Genomic DNA, 21,111 nt, shown 5'->3' with positions numbered 1-21,111 from the left:
CAGAGTGCAGGAGCACAGCTGGAGTTACATATTTGTGCCTTGCAAATACTGTACTGTGGCAAAAAGTTGGAATCAGGAGCAGCGGGGAAGAAGGCAGCTGCAAGAAAAAGAAAAATCAAATTTAGTGAGAAGGAAATAGAAATCCTCAATGAGGAGGTTGTGAGGAACCATGATAAGGTGTTTGGCAAACTATCGCTCCAGGTCCCTGAGTCAGAGAATAGAAAAATCTGGCTCAGGATACAATCCAAAGTTAACGCAGTGGGGGTCACCCACCGCAATACCGACGAACTTAAAAAAAGGTGGTATGACCTGCGCAGCCGTGCCAAGGTGAGGATTGCAGAGAGGCTCAAGGAGGTAAAGAAGACTGGAGGGGGACCTACAACACTGCCTGGGAACACACCCCTGGAGGACCTAGTCAAGTCCACACTCCAGCCTGAAGCTGTAGTCGGAGTGAAGCAGTTGGACACCTCAGCAGCGGCCAGTACTTCACAAGGTAAGATGCATACAGATGTCCATTTTAAGCAGAATAGAAATTGTGAAACATCAGGTCAGTTCAGCTCTAGTGTTCATTTAATGAGACAAAAAAATGTTGAATGTGACACTACATTCATGTAAAAATTACTAAAAATGGCACTGTTTAACATCACAGATGCAGCAGCAGAGGAGTTGGAGGAAAGTGAAGGTGGAGACACACAGGAGACTCCGGCTGAGGCAGATGTGGAAACACCTGTGGCCCCACAAACCACAGACCCTGCACCCACTAAATGCAGGACCCCAGTCCCACCACTTCCGGCTATGGAACTTGAGGAAGAGAGAGATCATGATCCCCAGACATCCCAGCCTGGAGGTACAGCCACGACAAGACCCCAGTCACAGGTCCGGCGCAGCACTAACCAGAGCCGGAGGCGTAGGTCAAGGGCACAGAGGACATCACAAGAGGACGACAGTCCAAATCTCTGGGGTGGGCTGGAGAGCCAAATGTTGAGGGTGCAGTGCAAAATGGCAAACAACATGGCAGAAATTAGTGACTGTGTCAAGGAAATGACTACAGCAGTGGTGGAAGGTACTAGGCAGTCCAATGAGGACATGCAGGAGCTATGCAGGGTGATGCAAGAGGACCAGGTGACCCAAAGAAAAAGGTATCACCAATTATTAATGCGCCTGGATGGCTACACGAGATCCAACAACCGCCTGAGCAACAACACAGCTCTGCTGTCCCGTCGGTCTGTGGCCATGCAGCTCGAAATGAGCCATTTTTTTTAAAAACATCCTTTTATTAACAGAAAAAAAGCTTTCCATTCAGTGAGACAATATACATAGCAGTGGGTCCGCTAAACAGTTATATGACAGTATTCATCCTGTGCAGTACCCTTAGTTCGCTAGTAATCCGTGGCACTTCTGGTTAACCCCTGAACGCCCCCGGCACCCTTGTGAGCAATACACCTCAATCAGTCAATAAGTCCCCCCAGTATGCCATCCATGCCTCCCAGATCTTTTCCCATTAATGTGGGCACCCTCTGCTCTGATACACAATGTGTTCAGCTCGCTGACACCAGTCGAGATCCCTTTTCCAGGACTCTATAAATGGAACCTCCATAGCCCCCCACAGTCTGGCTATATTTCGTTTTGCCACCACCCCCGCCATCGTGATCCAGATAGTAGCCCATTTGGGCCCCACTACCTCCCCTGTCGCTCCCAGGATAAACCATCTAGCATCCACCGGGACCTCGGAGCCCACCACCTCAGACATACCCTGCGCAATGGCTTCCCAATATCTCTTTATCAGTGGACATGCCCACAGGCTGTGAAAGAAAGTCTCAGTCTCATTGCATCCCCTCATACACTTGTCAGACCCACAAAACCCAATGCGATGCTGCACTGTCCTAGGGACATAGGAATGGTGAAGAATCCGGAGCTGAACCAGGCGGAACCATGCCCTGACCGCTATTTCTCTGGGGCTCTGTAGGGCCTCCGCCCAATCGTCATCCTCAAGGAGTCCAACATCAGATTCACAGGCCTCTCGTAATGATCCCAACGGATCTGCCGTGTTATTAATTAGCTATTTGTATGTAAGTGAGATAGCTTTGTCCACCATGGGATCGAGTAAGAACCTATCTTTTAATGGAGAATACTCCGGCAACCACTCCCCCTCCTTCAGATGGAAATGTAATGCATGCCTGAGTTGCAGATATCTTAAAAATCCCGCCTCCCCATCTGATATTCCGATCGCATGGCTGGAAAGTCAAGCATCCTCCCCTGTTTCCAAACATCCCCCAGCTGATCTATACCAATGGTACTCCAACCACGGAGGCCTTTCAGGCGCGCAGTCTCCGAAAGAAAATCTCCTTCCCTCAGTGGGGTTTGTTCTGTGAGCCTAGCTTCCCACCCCGTCATCTTCATTGCCTTCCACCATGCCGCCAACACTGTCTCCGTGTGAGTTGGAAGACCCGAGTTGGCCCTCCACTTCTTGTACAGGGCAGCAAGATAGGCGCCCTTCCCCATAGCCATACGGTCCACCCGATAGGCTGGCTCCTCGGTGTGGGAGAAAACCCACCCATTATTATTGACCAGCTGCGTTGCCCAATAATATTTCCTGAGGTCCGGTACTGCCAACCCTGCCAGACCCCTAATTGTAATTTCAGTAGGGCGATTCTGGGGCTCCCTGCCCCCCACAGCAGTGCCCGCTGCTCCTCTTCCAATGCACAGAAGAAACTCTCCGGAACCACAAAGGGAGTATTCTGGAGCGCATACAGCAAGCGCGGTAGGGCCATCATCTTAAATAGGACCGCACGCCCCATAAGTGACACTGGTAGGCCCCGCCAGTGGGCAACATCCCCTCTCAGTCTGTCCAATTGTGCATGGACGTTCAAGCGCATAAAGTCAGAGTCGGATTTTGTAACCCATATACCCAGGTACTTGAATGTCAGATCTGCACAAGCCGATATCAGCACCAGCGCCTCCCCCGTGAGCATGAACACCAGGGAGTTGTCCCAGTTGACGAGGTAGCCGGTATAGTCCCCGAAGGTTCTGAGAATATGTAGGAACCTATGGAACGTTTGTCTGGGGCGATGTGCATAGAGTAATACATTATCAGCATACAGGGAGATGCGCTCCTCCCACCACCCCCTGTAACGATGCCCCACGCCATTGGGTCGCTCCGCACCCACGACACCAGCGGCTCAAGCGCGAGTGCAAAGAGGATCTGGGAGAGCGGACACTCCTGCCTCATCCCTCTACAGAGCTCAAAGACCCAGGACATAATCCCATTCACCCTGACCCGTGTCCTCGGCGCCGTGTAGAGAAGCGGGATCCATGCCCGAATGTCGGCCCAAAGTCAAGCTGGGTCAAGACCGCAAAGAGATACTCCCATTCAACACTATCGAACGCCATGTGAGCGTCAAGAAACAAAAGCGCAGCCGGCGTGTCCAGGTGTTGGGATACCACGTGCATTACGCCATAAAGGCATCGTAGATTCAGCCTGGTGCTCCTATGGGGCATGAAGCCGGACTGATCCGGGTGTATCAGGGATTGAATGACGGGGCCCAGCCGATTAGATATTACCTTTGCAAGAACTTTGGCCTCAAGTAGGGAGATGGGTCTGTAGGAGCTGCACCTCTCCTGTGGCTTACCCTGTTTGTGGATCACGACGATAGTCGCCGTACGTAAGTCTTCTGGCAGTTGACCTGCTGCTTGCGCTTCATTGAACATCTCCAGCATGTACGGGGCCACCGTCCCTGCCACACATTTGAAGGACTCAGCCGGAAACCCGTTGGGGCCCGACGCCTTCCCTGCCTGCAGATCCCTGATAGCCCCCTCAACCTCCTCGATCATCAGGTCTGAGTCCATAGCTTCCCGCTCTTCCTGTCCCAGCATCGGCAGCCGTATATCTGCGAGGAACTAGGTACATTCCTCCTCACCTCTATCAGTCTGCGACTGATAGATTTCCTCATAGTACTGCGCAAAGGCCTCCGTAATCTCCTCCCCACCCTGCCTTGTTGCTCCATCGGGGGACTGAATGGCAGAGACCCAATTCCTACTCTTATCCCTCCTCTCAAGCCATGCAATCACCTTGTTAGGCTTGTCCCCCAGGTCATATATATGCCTCTGCGTTGCTATCGCATGAGCACGAGCTTGGTTCTCTTCCAAATCCCTGAGTTCCCTCTGCTTAAGCCGAAGTGCATGTATACGCTCTGCCTCAGACCCCGAGCCCATGTCCCTCTCGGTCTCCAGCAAGAGTATTTCACATTCCAAGTCATCGCGTTGCGCCTGCTTCTCCTTGCGTCTGGACTCAACCTCCGCTAGGACAAAATCCCTGGACACCACCTTATAGGCCTCCCATAAAACACAGTGGGACTGAACGGTCCCAGCATTCTCGGTAAAATATTGCTCTGTCCGCTCCTGATACCTCTCCTGAAACTCACGGTCCCGGAAGAGGTATGGGTCTAAACGCGGGGAGCCGTCCACTCTCTCTGAGGGCCCCACAAGCAGGTCACCACTGGGGAATGATCTGAAATACCTCTGGCCCTGTGGCAGCTGGCTCTGAACAAACCAGCCGAGGTCATGTGCGTAAAGATGTAGTCTAGGCGAGAGCCACTGCCATGAGCTGCAGAAATGTGAGTGTACTGTCGTGCATCACAGTTATGTGCCCTCCAGAGGTCCACTAACCCCAATGCAGTCACAAACGCAGTCAATGGTTGTGTACCCTGGGTTCTGTGCAGTGCGGTGTCCCTTTCGAGTTCCTGTGACATCATCTCATTCATGTCCTCCCCCATGATCAGGATCCCAGACGGCATGTCAAGCAGGAGCTCCCCAAGATCGGAAAATTTACCAAAATTCATCCTTTGCGGAATATATACAGATTCGATGTTCGGGGTGAAACCCTCCCACGTCCCACTCAGCGCCATGTACCTACCCAGGGGATCGCACCACGTCCGGCACACTACCAATGGAAGGGAGCACCTAGATAGGTTCGCCACCCCCCTGGAGCCAGAGGTGAAGCCAGCATGGGCCAACAGAGTGTAGGCGAACCGGTTTAAGGCTAGGTACTTGTTACCTTTTAGGTGCGTCTCCTGAAGTAGCAATATGTCCAGAGAGTGCCTGTAGAGATATTGAAGTACCATGGTACACTTAATCCTTTCCCCTAGACCATTTACATTCCATGATAATACCTTGATTCACCTAGTCCGCTGTGCAGCCATCCAGGAAGTGCGTCATCTCCCCACTCTTGCCCACCGATCACCCTCTCTGCCCACTACCACCCTGTCTACCGTTGCAAATAATGGAAAGCAATTAACACAATCGCATTATACAGGAACCCCCCTGAACAAACATCCACCGCCCTGTACCCCCTCCCCCCACCCTGCTACCCTGCTGCGTGGGCTTAAAACTACCCACATCAACAACTAGCAGAGCGCCTGTCGCCCACCAAACAGATAATGAAAAAAGGGGGGTTGCCGAGCCTCGTCCACCTATATGTCCGCCAGGCCCCGTTCCAGCCTGAACCCAAAAGACATGCAGCTGAAATTAGTCAATATGGCTTGGGGATCAGATATCTCCACGCTTACTATGACCACCTTCCACCCCCCAAGAATACGTACGTGATGCTGTTCAGAGTTCACACCACACAGTCCGGGTGGGGCATCTATCATCCAGTAGCCTCTGACCCCGCCGGGCTCAGAGATCTGGACCGCCGGGTGTGTTGATCACGCTTGTCCATTCCGCTTCGCCCACTGGATGATCCTGGCGAGCGGTCTCGGGTTTCTCTCCAGTCCCCCGCTCTCTGTCCGACATCTTTCTGCGACCGTGGCTCGTCGAGCCAGGCCTGAGCCTCAGTCGTGAAGAACCAAGACTTCCCGCCGACGATGATCTTCAAATTTGCCAGAAAGAACATCATATACTTGAATCCTCTGTCCCGTAGGGCACGTTTTACTGCGTCAAAAGTACGTCTCTCCTGTTGCACCTTGAGGGTGAAGTCTGGGAAGAACCGCACCATAGCGTTCTCGAACGGTAGGTCCACGAGCTGGCGAGCCACTTATAGGATGGCATCCCGATCTCGGTAATTAAGTATCCTGGCAATGATAGTCCTGGGGGTGCACCCGGCATCGGCGGAAAGATATGAGCCCTATGCGCCCTCTCCACCATGACGAAGGCGGAAAGACATTTGGGCTTTAAGTGATTCAATATAAAGTCCTCCAAGAACAAGTCCATACTGGGCCCTCCTTCCTCTCGGGGACCCCTACCACACGGATGCTGTCCTGGCGGGCCCTCCCTTCCTGATCTTCCAGCCTAAGGGCCATTTGACGGTGCTGATGGACCAACTGCTGGACTCTTTCTTCTAGGCCCGAGGGGTGGATTGCAGGTCAGTAATGTTCGTTTTGGCCACCATAACTCGTTCTGACATTTTGTTCATGTCAGCCTTGAGGAGATTAACTTCAATAGAAACGTTATCTGTTTTGGTTTCCCACGTCGTTCCCAGCGTCTGGATTGCCGCCATGATCGAACTGAGAGAGGGTTCCGAGGCTGCGGCCTGTCCACCTGCACTGTCCTCATCCACAGACGATGTCTTGGAGACCACATATCTGTCCACATTGTTCACCTGCACCGGCAGTCCCCCTTCGGCTTCATCGTGGCACTCTCCTACGTCTGGAGGCAGCTATGCTCGCTAGGCCTCCCACGGTCCTCCACCTCTCACTCAGCGCCAGTGCAGTTCCAGCCGTCTGGGAGGGAGTGTTGTCGCTGGGCCACCACCCCGCAAGGGCAACTGTCATCGTGGGTAGCCTACTTCCCCTCAACGATGACTTGTTGCAGGGAGGGTACCCACGCGGCCTCCAATGCAGCCCCCGACACTGGCCCCGGCCGACTCCATGCCCAGTCCTCCGCACCACAGCAGCGCGGGCCAGGCAGGGGGGCAGATGTATGTCAGCTTGCTCCCTGCTGGGAGGCCCCACTCACATGGGCCCAGGCCTCGTCCAACAGCCAAGAGGGCCCAGAATGTTTCGCCTAGTCGGATTTACCACCCAAGGGGCCTTTAGGCTGAAGCGGGCCCACCAGTCACTCCACCCCCTGGACGATCTGCACCACGCTCTCCCGCCATCCGGGCCCGACGGGGAAATCACAGGTGGGGGCACCAGTCCAGTCAATCGTGTAGCCCCCCCTTCGCCAAGGACCTTCAATATCCCAGTGGCGATCACTTCACCCATGCGCAGCGATCTAAAGTTCAGGGAGCCGCCCTGTAGTACGGTGCGGCAACAGTCTCTGGCCTCACATTCAGCCCGTCTTTAGGGCCCATCAACTGCAGCAGAGCTATTGTGTCACGGGGTGGCCCCTCCGCCACCACCTCCTCGACTGGGCCACCCTCCACACACCTCCACTGCGCTAAGGAGCTCCTCACCAGCAGAGGGCGCACGGTGGGCGCTGCCGCCTCCTCCTGTCCTCCCGGCAGGCCACCGGCCCTCCGCTTCGCTAAGGATACAGGTGCCCACAGATGAGTAGGTGCAACCCGGTCCCGGACCCGCAGGTCCCACGCACACCTCCGCTGGCCGGTCACGGTAGGTCCCTCCCCGTCCGGCAGGATATTACGATGTGAATGACCATGGCCCCGGTCAAACACCTCCAGGCCTCCGTAGAGGCTGATCCACTGGGCTCCGCGTCGTGTTGCTCGGCGGCCCCCCGGCACAGCACTTCACAGGTGGGCTCGCTAGACAGCCCCGAGCCTCACAAATCACCGCACGCATTTATTTCACCTCTGCTGCTGGATAAATTCAGGATATTCCGGGCTTTCTACACGGCCTGGGCAGAGCTCTCAGCTTATGCGGCCATCTTGGCCGATGCCAGGCCACACCTCCCAAAATGAGCCATTGTTGTGGGGATGTGGCCAGGGCACTGGTCCCGGTCACAAATGCTGTAGAGCAAATACAGACTGCTACTGCTGTGAGCAGAAATGCAACGGGGGAAGGGGGAGTGAGGAGGCATCAGGCCTCAGTAGTCTGTCGGTGCCAACGAAAACATGCAGGAGGCGCACCACTAGGAGTACCACATCTTCTGAAGCCTCCATGAGGGACATGAAAGAGGCAACCGAAAGGCGTTTGGGAGTGTGTGGTCATAGAAAATAGTGTGACCTTGGCAGACTAACTACCATATGGTGATGTAACCATTGAAAATGCCATAGTAGTGACTGACATACAAGTCTGATGTTGATGTGTTGTTGATTTATGTTGTTTACATTCATTGAGCTATTTAGCACCTGGTATGTGTGCATTAACACAACCACATTGCTACATGAAAATACATGCTGTACAATTCAAACATGCTGTGTCGTGTCTCATCATTACTCACCTCAAAAAAAATGTAGTGTAATTTCTGCACGTCTCCTTCTCCCTTCTGCTAAGCATGCCCCAGCTGCTGCTCGTAGTGGTTGCCCTGGCTGGTTGTCCTCCTCAGGCTTGCTGTCTGACAGTTCCAGTAATATGCCTCTCCTAGTAGTGATGTTGTGCCACATGGCACATGTGGCTACAATTCTGTAGCAGGTCTCAGGTTGGTACTGCATTGCCCCGCCAGTCTAGTGGAGGCAGCGAAACCTACTTTTCCACTGCCCAAAGGTGAGCTCTATGACATTTCATGTTGCAATGTGCGCTGCATTATATCGCTGCTCACTTGGGGTAGCTGGGTTGAGGTATGGAGTCAGGATGTAGTTGCGCACGGCGTATGCGCTGTCACCTACAGGGTAGTAAGCAAACTGTTAGTAACTGATATGCATTTCCATTAGGCCATAGTGTCAGAGAAAATGTAACATATGTTTACCAAGCAGATGTCCTTCTCCAAATTCACCCCCAAGGAGACAAGTGTGTATGCCACTGTGTCTAAATATGTACGAGTCATGTGTGCTGCCAGGGTGTTGTGCCACAATGTCAGTGATGATATTATTTGCATTGCAGACTACTTGGATATTCAGTGAAAGATAGAATTTGCGGCTCCTAAAGATGTACTCATTCACTGATGGTGGAGAAATGGCAGCATGAGTCCCATCTATGCAACCTATTACATGGGGAAACCGGGCTACCTGATAGAAATCTAGTTTAGTCTTAAGCAAATCATGTGGGGTTGCGGGGAAGCTAATGTGGTGGTGTATCCTTGTCAACATGGCATGAAGGAATGCATTAAAGAAACGTGACAGGGAAATTTGTGACATCCCTCTAGCTACAGCTACTACACCCTGGAAGCTGCCTGATGCTAGTAAGTGCAGGGAACATAGGACCTGCTCATGAGTGGGAATGGCATGTGTCCTGTGAGTCTGGCTCTGCAGTAGGGGATCCAATTCTGAAATCAGATCAAGGATCATGACAGCTTTTAGCCTGTAGTTGTCATAGTTCTCCTCTTCAGTCTGCCCCAACAATGTGATGTGCACTCCTAAAATGCGCTCCTGTAATCTCCTTCTTCTCTGTGCTGCTCCTCGCCATGACGTAGAGCGCTGCCAATGTGAAACATTCAGAGGCCTCCTGGGCCTGTTTAAATACTTTGCTAATGTTCTGCTCCTGCTGAGATTGTTTTCACCTGTTTACCACCCACCTGTAAAATTCTGTAAATTGCGATCGCAAAATTGTGATTTATATGAAAATCGGTATTTGTGATTTTTCTTGCATTGCTTTGCAATTCTTTAATTGCGACTCACAATTAAAGAATCCCAATTTGGGTACTCGCAAACATGAGATTCCTTAGTTTTGCGATTTTTCTGACATTTTGCAGAATTGTGTAGATTCATTGCAAAGGCCTATTTTGCGATCTCAAATGGCATTTGTTTGCGATTCGCAATGTTTGCGATCACAAAATAGCTTTATGTATGTGCCAGTAAGTGCTTACCCCCCGGTCCTGGCAGGCCTTAGAGGTGTACTCCTGTGGTGGATTGAGACTTAAAGGACCAAAGTCAGAACCTGGTTGATTTATCAGACCCAATCTCTATCACAGTCAGTGTCAAATCGTGCCTAGGTCCTAGCCAACAGCCACCAATGCCTATTATTGCCACTGTATGCTCTTTTAGCGTTGTCCCTGCATTAAACTTTAAAAATGATTATGTCCTCTTCCCGTTATTGTATTTTGTCATTATGGTGTCACTTTGTTTAATAGATTTTACTCTATCATTCTAATTCAGTTCTAAATTTTTATTGATTTTCATTTTGATTTTATTGCTGTTTAGGTACTGCATAAACACTTTACACATTTCCCTCACTTAAGCCTGTCTGTTCTGTACAATGGCTACCAGCAGGTTGGGCTGAGGCTAATTTATTGGCTTCGAGGGTTCCTTAAAATGGGTAATCCTCACCCCGAACAATAATCCAATTTCTTACAACTACCGATTGGTATTCTGTTGCTGTCATCACCAAAAGTCCCCGGAGGACTTGTTAAGAGAGAGTACTTGCTTTGAGCACTTTTGGTGATTGTTTAATTTGGTTGTAGATCCAGTTAACAGAGCTGTGGACTGCTACTGAATTTCTCTTGTTGCCACATATATGAAAAATATGACATTTGTGTTAAATATCAGCAGTTCAAACTTTCTGATATGTATTGGGGTAAAATGTCTGGTACATACCAGAACATTTAGATTGTGGTTGTGGTACGCCCATAGGGCCAACTCGTAAATGAAGAGCATAGGGCAACAGGTGAAAGGTTATATATAGAGGGTGGCCAATAAGTTGCTCAATTCCCAGCTTCCTCAGTTCTCCAATACATATGTGACCAAGGGCCACATCAAGGATCTTCTCTGCAAAAGCAGAATAATTTCACAGTCTTTGGTAGACCAAGGCCAGTATGCAGGAGCAGTTTATGGTCACTGGTCAGAATATGTACAAGCATTTAAAAGAGGCTTATCGCTTTGTCATGGTTATTGTGATACATGCAAATTACACTGAGAGACTGACAGCAAGACTGCATTTACGTATGTCTCTGAGAGGTATAACAAAATACCTATAGCATATGCATTTTAAGAATCAGGCATACTGTTGTAATTAAAATATGCCCTCTTGGTAGGCAGGAGTCAGGTAGCCAGTTCATGTGGATTAACAAGTTGTAAGTTTATTGAATAAGCTATAGTATAATTTATAGGTTACAAGTTACATAGTAAATACCCCATCAGGAGCAGCATCTTTACTGCTCAGCCCACTGTCTTTAACTGACACTCTTGCAGGCACTCATCAACATTCCATGACATCAGACACTGGCTGAGCAGCAGGGGGCAGATAATCTATGGAGAGAATGCATTTCAGCTAATAGCAGCCTATAACACATCTTATTACCTTGGGAAAATAATACAAATACAACAGGACTAATGGAAACACAACAGAGACACAAAATACTCTGGCTTAGATAATTTGTACAAATTATTAAATCCCTATAAATTATTCAGACACGTCAAAAAACAAAATCTTCACCACTAACCCCTGTGCCATGCGCACTTGCTGGATCAAGGATATACAGTTAAAACACCTTCTACAGTACACTTTTGCATATTGGCAGGAGTAAGTAAATACATGGCAGGACCAGGTAAATACACAACCCCTCTACTTCATACACTTTCTAGAAAAATACTACATGCTCCCCCTCTACTGCATACACTTGTAGGACCAGGGAACAAAAGCACTCACCCTATAGTCTTGCAGGCTCAGAGACTAGCACTAGACGTTCACCTTCTAATGAATCCTCTTGCAGGACAGGGAACTCTCGACACTCACCCTCTACTGCATACTCTTGCAGGACCAGGGATAACTAGACTATAACATGCCTTCTACTGCACACCGTCACAGGACCAAGGTCATATTCCATAAACTTGCCCTCTACTGCATACTCTTGCAGGACCAGAGATAATTACACTACAGCGTGCCCTCTACTGAGCACCCTCACAGGACCAAGGTCACATTTCATACACCTGCCCTCTACTGCGTAACCATCCACAGAACCAGGGACACAAAAGACGGACTGAAATATTGCCACTTCCACTCACCACAACTCCTGCACACTCTTGCAGGAGCACAAACACTAAACTAACATAGGAAACTGACATCATTAGTAAAACTTCCACATATCCCAAGGTCCTCCACTATGGTGAGTGATATCTCACACGAATATGCCACGCAGAACCCATGACACCACATGTGGCAGCAAACTCAGCATGACATTAAAAAAATAACTATGGCAGGTTATACAAAGTCCTCCACACCGATGAGCGAACTCTCACCCAAACTTACATACGGAACTGTGATACTCAGAGACACTTTACAGTTCTTTAGGTGCTCAATTCAAAAACTGTGATGCTGACGTTACTGATTTCCGCATCGAGCAGACTCGTGGTTGATGTGCGGTCTAGTCTTTAGCTGCTACATCACACGTTTCTCTGACTTGTTCCCAGACAACACTGATCACAACGTGGGCATGCTCAGGATTCTCTTCCCTCATGCCTAGGAGTTTCCACTTGAAATCCCAGAGTTCGTGCTTGAAATCCTGCAGATGATGGAAGGATTAGAGTACCTATCCAAGTGCTCATGCCTTCACTATGACAGCATGAGGTAAATCTCACTTCCTAGCCGAGCACACGACCTTGATTACACACACTGTTTTCAACAGATGACAAGCGCTGATCACTCTTCCTTCATTCACATGTGAGCACTCCACTTCCCATGGCAACGCATTTAATAATATAGCCAGGCTCCCAAATTAGGTGGCATACACTACCCTCCTCTGTTAAACTGTTAAACTCACTGCCAGTTTACTCACTACAAGAAATGCTAACTGCAAACCAGTCCACTCCACAGATCAGATCCACCTGTAAGTCATCCAACTGTGTACAGATCAGCAGGTCACATCGTAGTCCATTTAACAGCAGGTCTGGCTCAAAAACAGTGACTGCTTGAGAGCATCTTTGTTCTTCTGTGTACAGTTAATTAGTCCACCCTATCAGTTTGCAGGCTGTCTGATGCGAAAGACACTGGTGGGTTGAGGGCTTCTACTTTTCCTCTTCTTGTGTCCCTTTTTTTTCCTGCGGCTTCAGTGTTACTTCACTTCTTTGTTTCATGAGTTTCCTTAAATGTACCTTAATTTCCAGAGTGTCACCAGTGTGGTACATAAAAGATACTCACTTGCTAAGCGCGAGTCAGGTAGCCTGTACATGTAGAATAACAGGTTGTAGGTTGATCGAATAAGTTACAGGTTACAAGTTACATAGTAAATAGCCCACCAGGAGCACCATCTTTACTCCTGAGCCCACTCTCTCTAAGTGACACTCATACAGGCACTCATCAAACATTCCATGAAATCACACACTGGCTGAGCAGCAGGAAGTAGACTGTATAATGTGCAGAGTTAGGCATTTGACTGTCCATCCATTGGCAGGTAACCATGCAGTATTATTGTACTCATGTGGCATGGTGAACAGGTTGGCAGCGACATTTTATTAGACTGACATTTACGGCATCTGTGGCAGTAAGGTAAGGTACATTTATTATGCATGATTGATTAAAACCGTTGCATTCAAAGCATTAAAAGTACGTTTAAAAAATATTGCATTAATAAAACAATTTAAGATAAAATACTTTGGTTTTGTGTTTAAAAGACATAACATTGTTTCAACTGTGTTAGAACTGCTGGCGTAGACATGAAGGCATGTGTAAGGTCAGTTATGGAAACTTTCTTGGTTATCTAGTGATGTGGTCCAGTTCTACATCTACGACTCTCTGTAATAGGTCTTAACTGTGGGCAGCAGGTTTTTTCAGTCTCAGTGCTGTCAGATCAAAGAATTTTGTAAGGCGGCAGTTTAGCTACACTAAGGTTAGGTTAAAGCACAGCATCACTGCCTGCCTGCAGTACCTCACTCCATGCTGGGTAAGTATTGGTTTTAACAGTGCCTTCCGAATGTCCTCTAGCTTCTTGCATATGCATATGATGTGGTTCAGAGACTCAGTGTCTTTCGCACACAGATGGCAGATCTGATCGCGCCCTCTTCCTTCCCATGGTGGCAAAAGCGGGCTGATCGGACCGACTCCCAATCGAAGCCTTAGGAATTTTTCTTTGATCACAAGCTTGGATCCGACCTTGAGGTAGGGCTGAGATTTAAGAAATTAGTAATTGTTAAGCACGACCCAACCATAAGCTTGCTTGGATACCGCTTTCTTATCCTCTATGACCGATATGAGTCTTGTAGTTTTTGTGACTAATTTTTTGAAAACCAAGTGGGCCATTGGGGTGCTCCAGGCTTCTGTCAGACCAAGAGCCTGCAAGGATTTCTGGAGACAGTCATTAGCTGGCAGCTTTCCGGTATGGGTCAGCTCATTCCAGAGCTGATAGTTCAGGGACCCTGTGTCGGCCGCTCTGATTTTGTGCCAGCTCTTTAAAAAGGCCCCCTGCCTTTCTACTTCCTGTTTTTGAAGACCGAATTCCAGTCTTATTTGGGCAGGTGAAACAAATAAGGGGAGTTGGAAAATCACACGATAGGAGGTAGCAATTATGCAGTCGAGGATAGCAGCGTCTCTTCCTGTCGTGGATTCGCTCCCATAGGTGACTGTTGGTTGTAGTTTCGCTCGCAGGGCTTTTAAAAAGGGGTCGCGTCTTAAGTTTGGAAGCAGTTTCTTCAGGGGTTTTAACGCCAAACAGGTCATTACTCCCTTCCTTTTTAAGGATTCTAGCTGTGGCTTAAAATATTTTTTTTTATCTTAAAGCACTCCCAAGTATTTATAGGTTGTTACCTGATCCAGACATTTCCCGTCCAGGTGCCAGCGAGGATTTGACTTCTTGTGGTGGTTTACGGCCATAACTTTTGATTTTTTGAAATTTATTTTTAAGGCGTTCCGGTGTGAAAACTTTAGGGTGGCATCTAGAAGGTGCTGGAGACCTATCGGAGTTCTACTGATCAGCACTAGGTCGTCGGCATAGAGTAGGTTTGTCAGTGTCATGCCACCTAGCTTCGGGGCATGTGAGGAACAAGCATCCAGTTCTGCCGGCAGGTCGGCCAGGAAGAGGCTAAAAAGCAATGGGGCGAGGACGCATCTTTGCTTTAATCCCTTTGTGGTTATGATTTTATTTGAGATGTGCTTTCCAGTGCCTAGTTTAATTCTTATCTGTTATTCTTAGGCTGTCTGGGACACAGGGACCACGGGTGGTAATAACATCCTGGAATATTGCAGGCTTAGCGGGGAAAATAAGTAACATAGAGTGGAAGAACCAATTAAGGGACTCCCATATAATAGCCCTACAGGAGACATGGGCAGTTGATCCCGATAACTATCATCTAGAGGGGTTTAAGTCCTTCTTTGTTCCAGCTCAGGAGAGCAGGGCTGGCAGAGCAAAGGGAGGCTTAATAATATATGCTGATGTAAATCTGAAGGGGAGATGGATTGTGCCATCTTGGACCTCAGATAACTTGCAAGCAGTAACCTTCCAGGGACAGGGGCTGAGGGTACAATTATTCAATTTTTATAACCCTGCCCCAGGAAGCGGCATTAATGCCGCACTTGAGGAACTAGACCTTAGACTAAAACAAGAATTTGATTTAAGAAAAGGCGGTGAAAATTCATTTGTACTTTTGATGGGGGACCTAAACTGTCATCTTTGCCCACGCTTGACACCGGTAGCCACCCACTGGGATCTCTGCCCAATTAAAAAGGGCCCACATCTGGAGCACACAGCTGAGGGTATATTAATAACAAAAATATTAGGGAGTCACTCACTAGCGCATACTATTGATCTGGTAACTCCTGAACCAGGGGGCACTCTGATACCAACTTTTAAAGGAAGGGGATGTTCGTCTATTATAGACTACATCTTTATAACCACCTTTGCTAAACATCGGATCAGCAAGGTAAACGCTAAATGGAGTGCCTTTAGCGATCATAACCCCTTGGTTATAGAAATACCATATAAGGATCTTCCCGAAACAAATAAGCAGCTGGATACCATTTTAAAACCCACAGATCAGGGAAGGCGTCTAAAATGGACAAAAATCAATGCCCCTGATTTTTATATTGCATTAGTACAAAAGGGGAGAAAGTGGCTTGAGGAGTGTTTAGATCTGCAAATAGAGGGAGTCGATTTAATTGCCGCCTTTAAGGAGCTAACTAAATGTGCTGGGCAACTATTAGTGGCAAAAGGCCCTAGAAAACTAGTGACCCACCCAAGATGGTTTGATGTAGAATGTGCGCGAGCACTGAGAAATCTTAAGTCAAGTCTTAAGACAATCCCGAGAAACTCAGTGGAGGTGGCAAAAAATAGGAAAATCTACAGAACTAAGATTAAAGAAAGAAAAACCACCTTAAAAGTGGAATTATGGGCTGACCTAAGAGAGGCTGGTGAAAACAGGGACTTCACCGAATTCTGGAGGATCATAAATAGGCCCTCTCTCTATGATTGCAATACACCGGTTCTTAGTACAAATATCCTTCCACAGCAATGGGTAGCTCACTTTGAGAACCTTTATAATCATACCGAGGCTTGCAAACAAGAAGGGGAATGGGTTGGTAATAGGAATAAGGCTCAGGACTTTACACTCACCGAGATTGTGCAAGCAATTAACGGTTTGACACCAAATAAAGCTCCTGGACCTGATGGCACTCCCCCAGATTTGTACAGAAGCAATGTTGACTTGTGGGCACCAATTTTAATGAGAGTGCTAAATGCAGCTGTCAAAACAGGCCTCCCGAGGTCATGGTCCACTGCCTTAATAGTTCCTATTTTTAAAAAAGGAAATAAGGACAATCCCCAGTGCTATAGACCTATATCATAATTGATGTTTCGGCTAAAATACTGGGGCGGGTGGTCCTAAATCGCTTAATGGCCTGGACTGAAGAGCAGCACACAATCGTTGACACCCAGTATGGCTTTAGAGCAGGAAAGTCGACCAGTGATCAATGCCTAAACTTATATCTCCTGGTCGCTAAATACACTATTGCAAGTAATGGGACCATTTACATGGGATTCATGGACCTAGCAGCTGCTTTTGATAACGTGAATAGAAGTAAGCTTTGGGAAATGATGACCTCCCTGGGGATTGACCAGGGACTGATAAACATCTTGAGAGAGTTACACTGGAACACTACAGCGAGGGTCCGATATAGTATGGAGGGGGGGCAAACTGACTCCTTCCAATGTTCCAGTGGCGTAAGGCAGGGGTGCATTCTTGCCCCCTTCCTATTCTCATTATATATAAATGACCTGGAGTCAACCCTCATAGCTAAGGCAGCCAATTGTCCTAGGGTAGGAAAGCGCCATATACCAGTCCTCCTTTATGCGGACGACGCGGTTCTCCTTGCCCGGACACCGCGTAGTCTCCAAATACTGATCAATGGTTTTGTAGATTTTATGAAAAATTTAGATCTGTCAGTTAATCTGACTAAATCCTTTGCGCTGATCGCAGGCAAAAAACCGATCAAAAAACCGACATTTAATATTGGGACCCATGCTATGGAAATAGTAACCACCTTCCCGTATTTAGGTCTACTGTTTGACTGCAAAATTCAGTTTGATAAGTTGTTGGAGGAACGCTGCACTAAATTAGCTTCGTCATGTGGTGCAATCATGAATTTTGCACAAAGATTAGGCTACTGGTCCCCTGAGCAAGTAATGACCTTATACAATTCAATTAGTATAGCCAAAGCGGCATATGGAGCAGAGGTCTGGGGCTTCAGGGATGTTAAACAGCTGCAACTGGAAGAAAATAAATTCATCCGTAGAATTCTGAAGATCCCACATGCGATACCAGCAGAAATTGCACACTCTGAACTCGGTATCCCATATATTGCCGATTTGGTTAAAACTAAGCCAGTTTTGGCGTGGCTCAGCATATGGGCTAACCCGGATGCTGAACTAAGCAAGGAAATTATTAATGATTGTTTACAAAGGGACAAAGGAATGTCAATCCCATGGCTGAAATATGTTGAAGTAACCTTAGAATCTGTAGGCCAACACGCACTCTTTAGTACCCCTACTTTAATTACAAGAAATAGTAAAATGCAAATTAAAAGATTGTTGCTGGACAAAATGGAATCCCATAGGGAAACTAAAGCTCTCACATCAAAACGCTCAGTGGCAGCCCACTGTTTAGTTAAAGAGACAGTGGGTATGGAACCCTATCTATTTCTGCTGCATAATCAACAAGAGAGATTTTTAATGTGTCGTTTTAGGCTCAATTTGTTGCATAATATTTTATCTTATCCATCGGGTTTTTCTGCGACTATTGAGCAGAAGGGGGCCTGCGGCTGCGACAATTTGTCTCCGCAGGACACCCTTCATTTTGTATTGTTGTGCCCATTTTATTGTCTCCCTAGACGCATGTTTTTAATTAATATTTTAAAATGTGGGAAATTTCGACATGCGAAGGTAGCCTTGTTGTTCCTTCAAAAAGCAAATGATATGTATACTCTATGCTCAGTAATAAGCTTCTTGAAAGCTGCTGTAAGACTAAGGAACACTAGAGATTAGCTTACTTTTCGTATTGTGATAAAGTGTAACAGTTCAGTTGATGGTTATTTTTTAATGAATTGTATGATTATATGTGTTGCTGTGTTTTTAACATGTACTTTTTATGATGATTTTTTTAACCATCGAAATAAAGAATTTGAACAATTCTTATCCATGTGGCAGTAGATATAACCAAGATACAACAGTGTAAGTGAAGGTAAACATAGACAGAATCCAGGCGCGGCCTGTGCAGGTGAGAGTTGTGGGGCGGGGGGCAGGGTCAGAATGGAGTCAACAGACGGTGACGATGTACACTTTAATTAAAACAAAACGAAAACCACTTACCTTGCACTCGCCGCATCTTGCTGCTGGCATAATATTTAGAAACCTGTGCCTCACCAATAAGGGTGCATGTGTGAGAGGACCCATTAGACTTATAGGGTCATTTAGAATTTGACCTGGCAGAACCACTGTCCCTAATAAGTAATGTTCCCGCTCTCACAATCTCTCCATTCACCCTGCCCCAATTAGAGGTAGAGGAACCCCTGTGTTTCTGTTGGTGGAGCCTTAGTGGGCTCCTCAGATGGAAACTCTTGATCTGGCGGTCGTTCCTACACTGGGCTTTTGGTCACAGTGACAGCAGTCTGCCATGTTTAAGCTGTGTGCCTGTTTTACCCGCCAACGGTCCCCTTGCCAATGTTCCAATGACCTTGATGTGGAGGAAAAAAACTCCCTGCACAACAGCAACATCTGCATTTCGTTCTGCAGCAACGAACCCTTACTTATGGGCCTAAAGAGGACGTAGGGCAATGCACTTCATACACAGCCATAAAAGTGCGCCTGCAGCACCGGTGCTTGCACTTTATAACAGAGGTAGGGTGACCAGAACGTGTGACCCATTTCGCAAAAATATAGGAAGGACTACAAATTTACATCAAAAAAGTGGGAAAGAATGACAGCCCTCATCCTCATAGAAACACAGAAGAGGCACTAAGAAAATAAATAAAATTTAATTTTTAAAACCAACATGGTAACTGTTAATAAAATTGCTTACTCGTGACAGCTGCTTACTAGCCCTGCTTTGGAACACCTAAAAAGTGCCTCTCACTGGTTTCAGTTTACCCTCTCAAAAACCGGGACATGAGCCACTTTTACCGGTCCGCCTGGTCACCCCAAGCAGAGGTGGGGTGGACGGCACTCCAACTGCGAGCAGTGGTAACGGCTGGACTACTACCTGCCAGATTGTGAACGACCCCAGTGACCAACTTCACGACCTCGCCAAAACGGAGACACCAAAACAACATGACGTCGTCACGTACCACAGATAGAAGACGAAAGCAACATCAGGGTGATTCACGTTACTGTTTTACGACACTGCGTTGATGGAACTTTCACGGCGCCTCCAAGAGCTACGATGCTTAAAACCACGTCCTTCAAGAATGAAGTAAAAAACATCCTTTTCAACAACAAATGTGGGTAAGTTCTGGGTGAGCGAGTTTGTAATGGCAACTAGAAGTGCTCTGAAAATTGTTTTACTCCACACAAGTGTGCTCAATAGCTCAGTCTGACGACTGCTAACGCCTCGGAAAAGCAACACTTACTGGCATTTTACGAAAAGCACAATCCCCTCCGGATTTCAGGATTAAAAGCTAAACAGCTGTTCCATCGCTGACTGAACATCATCGGAGCAGCTGTCTCGATTTCTAGCTCAGGTTTCTGACAAATGTCGCTTTTTACGTTGTGTCACATTGTGATCGTTCTGCGTCTGCTACTGTTGTTCAAAATTAATCAAAACTGTTTAATTGAACGCTAAAATGTTACCCTTCCGTGTATGAAGACTCCCTCCTCTATGCCGCCCACTGCACACCTTGGGCGCAGCCTCATGCCAGGATAGACTCCAACCCACCCCATTAATTTTTTATATCTAAGCTCCCTGGTGTCACGTGAGCTTTTAGCCCTCTAGTGGTGAACTCTGTGTTCTACCCCCATGGGACAGAATGACAATATGGGCCCAAAAGTGGGCGTATGCAGTTTGATGCCATGCCAGGCTACCCCCTTAGCATATTTTTACAGAAACCCAAGGTGGGTAGTGAAAAGACCACCAATCTGCCACTAAGGGAAACAAGTACCTGTCTTGGTTCCATGGTTGAGAGGATGCAGCCTGATGACAGGCCAGCCTGACCCCCAACATTAGTGATTTTTATATATTTCCTCCCTGGATTCCTGTGTGCTTTCTGCCCCCATGGGGTGGCACACTGGGGGTAAACGCTTAGATCTGCCATGCACATGAGGCTGAAACTTTTTTGGGGTCCTGGGGTGGAAATTTAAGACCTGATGCCAGGATTGGCTCACACTGTACCCAATTTTGTGTTGTTTTCACAAATGTAATTCCGGGTGACTATTTGACCTTCTGCCCCCCTCAGGGAGAAAGATTCGGGGTAACCTTCCAATCTCCAACCCTGAAGAAGGCAGAAAGACTCTGTTAGCAGCCTGGTGAGTGGAGTGCAGCCTCTTTCAGTACTGACCACCCCGACCCAATTATATGTTTTAACAATTCTCCCTGGGTGGCTTTTATGGCCCCTTGTGGTGGCATAAAACTGTGTAGGCCATCTGTGGTGAAGGGGTGATAGCCTATGCTGGTGGACTGTCCCCCTGTGATGTAATCCCTGATGTTCTGTCGCA

Source organism: Triturus cristatus, chromosome 11, assembly GCF_964204655.1.
Source record: "Triturus cristatus chromosome 11, aTriCri1.1, whole genome shotgun sequence".
Lineage (NCBI taxonomy): Eukaryota > Metazoa > Chordata > Amphibia > Caudata > Salamandridae > Triturus > Triturus cristatus.
This window is presented reverse-complemented; position numbering follows the sequence as displayed.